Below are 6,208 nucleotides of genomic sequence, written 5' to 3' on the forward strand. Positions count from 1 at the left end.
TGAACAAACAGAGAAAATGACAATGTACTGTGCTGTAACAACAATTGAACCCGGAGTGCTTAGTAAAGTTAAACTGTTTGAAAAGAAGCGGGTATTCCCTGATTTATGTGCGGCTGTTCCTGGACCAAAGAACATGGATGTAGCGGAGGCCTTCGACCTGAATGTGAATACAGCGCACAGCATACAACCTGACACTAAGGGACTTGGACACTATTTGTGGGGTGCCAGGGCGTGAGAACGCAGCCCCTCAACCATGACTACTGCCCTGAGCACCTTACAGCTCCAAGAAAAAGATTTTACATTGAGTACCCAAAATCTTGTTTCACAATTATTTCACTTGGGGACACAGGAAACCAAAGAACGTCCTAAAGCAGTTCATAGGATGGGAAAAACAGCTACTGACAAATCCAAGACCAGTCTACTGTGGCACACAGAACCTTCCTGCCCAGGCTGGAATCAGCTGAGGCATAGGTGTGAACTCTGTAGAACCTGGAAAAGGTATGGACCGAAAACCAGGTGGTGGACTTGCAGAGCTGCAATGCAGAGGCCTGATGGCAAACCGACCAGGAAGCCCCCACTGCACATGTGGAGTAAGCAGTGACCCCGAGTGGGACAGTCTTCTCTTCACTTGGTACGCTTCCAGGATGGTAGAATGAATCCACCGGCCAATGATAGCCTTGGAAACGGAGATCTCTACCAAAGCCTTCAGGAATCACGAAAAGAGAAGCTAAACGTCCGAAGGATGCTGTCCTGGAAACAGAGACGCTAAGCTCTGACAAGATCCAGTTTGTGTAGAGACTGCTTCAGAGGATGAGAGGAAGACGGACAGAAGGAAGGACGACGTCCTCATTAAGATGAAAAGACAACTTTAGGGAGAGAGGATGGAACCGGACATAGGACCACCTTGTCCTCGCGAAACACAAGGAAAGGAGAACGACAAGTTTGGAGACACATCTGATGGAGGTGATCGCTACAAGGAACAAAACCTTCTAGGAGAAAAGGGAGATACACATACCCCGAATAGGTTTAAAGGATTATATGATGAGCACAAGGACAGCGAGAGGCCCCAATGTTAGACATATAGGTAAAGAGTTCTAGGGGTGGGGCTGCTGAGGGGAGGAGGCCTGTGTGCCTATAGTAGTGGAGCTTACCTATTCCTGAAGAGGTGCAGACCCAGATGAGGAAAATGACCACATTGCTGGAGACTGGGAACCGACGGACGAAACAATTGGTGCAAACAGCGGAGAAATGGCGTCAGAAGAGAGTGGAGTAACTGAAAATGCGCGCCTGAAGCTGGGAAGACCACCAGAGATAGGCAGATGCACTGGAGGTGGTCCAGGGAGGCAGAGGAGAAAAGCCCGTGCGCGTTATTGGCTGGACGGGAGGCATGGCCTAACGGAGAAGTAGGCCTTGATAAAGCTGGGGACTAAATTTTGACAACGATCTGCCAGAAGAACCTGAGGACACGGCCTGAAAAGGAAAAGATACGGTCCTGTGGAAACCTACCGAAGTCTTCAATGCCCGGAGCCCCCACAGCCTACAATGCTAGAAGGAGATTTACGGGTTAAGCTCAGGGCATTTCCATCTGGAGATGAAAGTACATTAAGAGCTTTCTGCTGTCATCTGGCGTCAGTCTCCTTCCCATCATGGAAGAAGTTCATCAGGATCTCCTCATGGGAGTCACTGGTATAGGGTATGTTTTCCCTCCCAAGTCTCATTATGATGGCCTGGAGAGAGATGGCATTGACCAGTCTGCCTGTCCCTCTGTGCGGATGCCCCAACATTCTTGATGTGTTAAGGGGGATAGGGTCCTGCCGCTTGCTTTCGATGGGCATTTATTTTTGGAGACAGAATTGAAATCTGCTTTGCAGAAAAAAATCATCATGTCACTGTCATCCGTTAGCGTGCAAGTCTACAGCAGAAATCCAAGGGCCAGCCTATGATTTCTTTCAAATCAGCATGAAAAAAAAATCAACTATGTGAACATGCCCTAACCGTAGATGTGGTTCTAAAACCTCCACCCATATTAAGGGCTCATTCACATGTCCGTTTTTCACAGATAGCACTTGTACCTACCGTATGACAATCTATGGGGCTGTTCACATATCAGTGATTTTTTGCAGACCAAGTAATCCATGCAAAATCACAGGGACCAGATGTCGGATCAAATTCGGCAATGAAAGTCTATGGGACCATCAAAAAAGCGGACAGCAATTGGATGCCATCTGGGTGCTGTCCACTTTTCACTGGCAGGAGAAGTGAAAAAAACTGATGAAACTCTGATCCAAATCATTGATAAAATTTGGACTGATTTTCTCGTATAAGAAAATCAATAACGTCTGAATGAGACCTTACATGTAGAAAAAAAAAAACAGCATGGAAATAAGGGCATACTATGTATTTTTTAATCTGGAGTATGTGTATTCTGCCGTGGAGTTGTTGCAGATTTTCCACTTGCAATGCATAGTGTGAAATCTGCACCAAAATCCGCAATGGAAAAAGTCTTCTAAATGTGTCACTTATTTTCTAATTTTAAAGATTAATACAAATATAAATCACAGAAATCAGAAGTTTTATTTTTAAAACTTGGTAAAAAAAAAAATTACAGGATTCCAGATATATGCTTTTTTTATTAATGAATATACCAAATCTTTACAATGTGACTTCACAGGTAAAAGTAATAAAATGGCAAGAAATTAACAAAAAAGAAAGAGAACAAGTCGACTAATCATAAGCTTCCTTCTAAAATCATAGAAAAACATTTTTGAGAGATGGAGCCCTAATTAAGAACGGCAATGTAGTATTTCTTCATTTATACGAATAGAAAGAAAATATAGCCGAGACCCATCTAAAGGATCCCTGCGGTTCTGTAATCGTTTCATTGTTCCTATGTATCTAAAATAAAAAACTGAGCAATTTTTTACTGAAAATAATAAAAAAATCCTCCTGTTTTGTGTATACAGCTCTTATGCAGACCATGTGTCATTATGGATAGAGAATACAAAAAGCCTTTGTGTATCCTAATACTGTAGTCATTTTGTACTCTACCTGGACTCTGTTCACACTAACGTCATGGCTAATATTTTTAATGGAAACCATGACGCTGTGACAGATTGACTTTAATGGAATATCCAGTATTTTCGCCAGCAGGAACAGCTCCAAAAACTGCAATATTCTCACCATTAAAAAGGAAAAAAAAAGTTTTATGGAAACCCTGATGGAACCGGATCAGACTACGCAGAATCTGAGGTGTAACGAATAAAAGAATAGGAGCTGTATACTCAAAACGGCAGTCTACGTTTCATCGCGATTATCTACAAATTTGTTTCAGTTTTTTATTTTAGATGCCCTGGAATAAATAAAATACAAAATGGGTTGCAAAAGTGAACAATCCCTTTTGAAAAACATGGATTGAGCAAATGGTGGCTTCCCTTTCTCTTAGGCTGTGTTCACACATAGTGGTGATGAATGGCACAAACCAGCGCAACAACCGCACCGCAGACGCTCGTTAAAGGCTATGAGAATCTTTGTAACCATTTTTATATGTTGCTTTAGTCCATCTAAAATAAAAAGTTAAGCAACTTTGCAATTAATCTTTATTACAAATCTCCTACTAGAGATGAGCAAAGAGATTCACAGAACCCTGGTTTAGTGGCCACATTGGTAGCCCGTGTCTGCTGGACTGGAGCACTGCAAACCTCCTCCTACCGGCCAGCATTTCTTCTTAGTAGGTCCAGCACAACATATGCACGACTAATCAGAAGAGGCGCTGTGGATGCAGAGTTCCCAAATACTACCGGCATGACTGCTTGACTATCCCTGCAAATTATTATTTCCTAAACCTATGTGTCTCCATGGAAACAGACTACGAAAAGACACTATGTAGTCTGGTCCTGCAGGCACATCCCGTTTTTATCTTTGCTTTACGTTTTCTTAACATATATTAGGAATATTACAAATGGTGGAAGTGCGACGTGAGGGGACAAACAACTCTGTATAGGAGCTGCATAAACTAACCAAAAAAATAATTTTATTCAAGTCTATTTGCAAAATTCCTTCTTTTTTTTTTTTGTTTTTTTACATATAAATTAGTTGCAAAGGTGGTCATGTAACTTAAAGAGGAAATGATGCCTGGCCTGACGTGTCCGGTTTAGAAAAATACCTAAGCTACTCCAATGTCCTGCACATGGGGTAATCAGAAGAACTACACTACATTTCTAATTGGAAGTATTTCCTAATATTATTATTACATATTGGGATAGGCTCTTGGAGATGGGAATACCCCTTTACCACTGTGCGCAGCAGATTGTGGTGGAGTGTGGAAAGACACAACCCTTTGACTAAGGGAATGGATGTCAATGTATCTATACATTTCCAGGAGTAATAAGAGGAACAGTGTAATGCAGAGTTCTATGAAAAGATGCTTCAGATTTTTTTTTTTTTTAATGGGTAATACAAGCATTTACTAAAGCAGCCATGTTAGGAAAGTTGAGAGAGAGACAATTTAAGACTTGCATTTATGTGCCTGTATTAAGACTGCAAACCCCGCCTGTCCGCAGGTCTAATGACTGAGCTGGAAGCTTGATAGGGATCAATGAAGCCGTCCGTTTGGGTCCCGAGACCTGCGTTTGGGCTGGGACATACGCTTGTATTATACTGGCCTATGGTAAAACTCATTGAAGTACCGCAGCTTCCGTAGAGAGGGGAGGGGGGCATGCAAAAATTGCAAAACTCTGGAAAAGTTCCCTGAAACAGCACATTGTGCAGCCGTCAAATACAAGTGTGGCAGAAACGCTCCATCCACTGAAATGCAGAATTAAATATTAGACAAAAAAAAGAAGGAAAGTTTGACATATCCCTTTCTGTTTGGAAGACAAATGATAAGGACTTTGAGAAATGACCCTCAGTGCTGTTCCACAAGCACCATACGTAAACAGCAGACGACCACGGAGTCCACACATGATACAACACGTGGGTGCGTAAGTAAGTGAACCCCGTTTGTGTGTGAACTAAAAGAGCAGGTTTAATTATTAATGATGAAACTTCTAGAGGGGCTTCAGTCTGGACACAAAGATAAAACATGAAAACAACATCATCTCCGTCACATGGAAGAGTTTAAGAATTCCAGAAGTTTGGCTCGATTTCTGTCTCTCTGCGAAGATAAAAAGACAGAAAGCATCATTTTAGCAGTTTTTTTTTCAGAAGCATCTTCATTCCTGTCTCTGGTATTACAATATTCAAGTGAATGGGACCAGTCATGGCCAAAGGAATAAGAATGGCGGCCTCACCCAATTATCATCCAAACAACAAGAGAAAGGTGGGCACAGCTAAATGGTAAAATACAATTCTGACTGCCGGACTTACCTCTTTGTCCTCTTTGCTCTTCTTCACTTTCATCTTGATCTTCTTCCCTGTGATCATACTGTAATTTTCATTCTTCTTTTTTTCTTTTAAGAACTGCAAGACAAAGAATTACAAAGCAATGCCATTCATTCTACTAGAGTAGACGAAGTGCTCATGAAAATTAAAAGCCTTGTGCCAAAAGTAAGCTTTGTGCCACAGTTAACATTGGCAGTTGTCATCTCTGCCAGAAGAGCTGTTAAAATATAAGTTACCCCCAAACCTTTCTCAAAATGGTTATTCAGCACTGTCCAGAGCCACTAACTTCCATGCCGATGACGTTACGGCCCCACACACCTGCCGAGATATTGAGCCCATGTCAGGTCATTAGAATTTGGACACCTGCACAGTATCAGCCAATGTCTCAGAAGGTGTGTGGGTTCGTAACGTCATCGGCACCAGCACTGGTCGGCACTAGATAAACCCTTTAAATCCCTGTTGTGAAAAATTTCCCTTCAAAAAACAGCAATTTGTGCGACCATTTACAGGAAGCTGTTGTAAGTCAACATACACATATTAGTGGAGTTAAGTCTATTAGCATTACATCCACTTCTACTTTCACAATGCAGTAACTTTGTAATTGAAACTATTTAATGCTGCTGTGATCACATGACTTCTCTATGCTGATGCTGCTGTGATCACAGGACTTCGCTATGCTACTGTGATCGCAGGACTTCTCTATGCTACTGTGATCGCAGGACTTCTCTATGCTACTGTGATCGCAGGACTTCTCTATGCTACTGTGATCGCAGGACTTCTCTATGCTGATGCTGCTGTGATCGCAGGACTTCTCTATGCTGATGCTGCT

Source organism: Phyllobates terribilis, unplaced genomic scaffold (genome assembly GCF_046119375.1).
Source record: "Phyllobates terribilis strain yellow unplaced genomic scaffold, ASM4611937v1 Scaffold_3__8_contigs__length_932513732, whole genome shotgun sequence".
Classification (NCBI taxonomy): Eukaryota; Metazoa; Chordata; class Amphibia; order Anura; family Dendrobatidae; genus Phyllobates; species Phyllobates terribilis.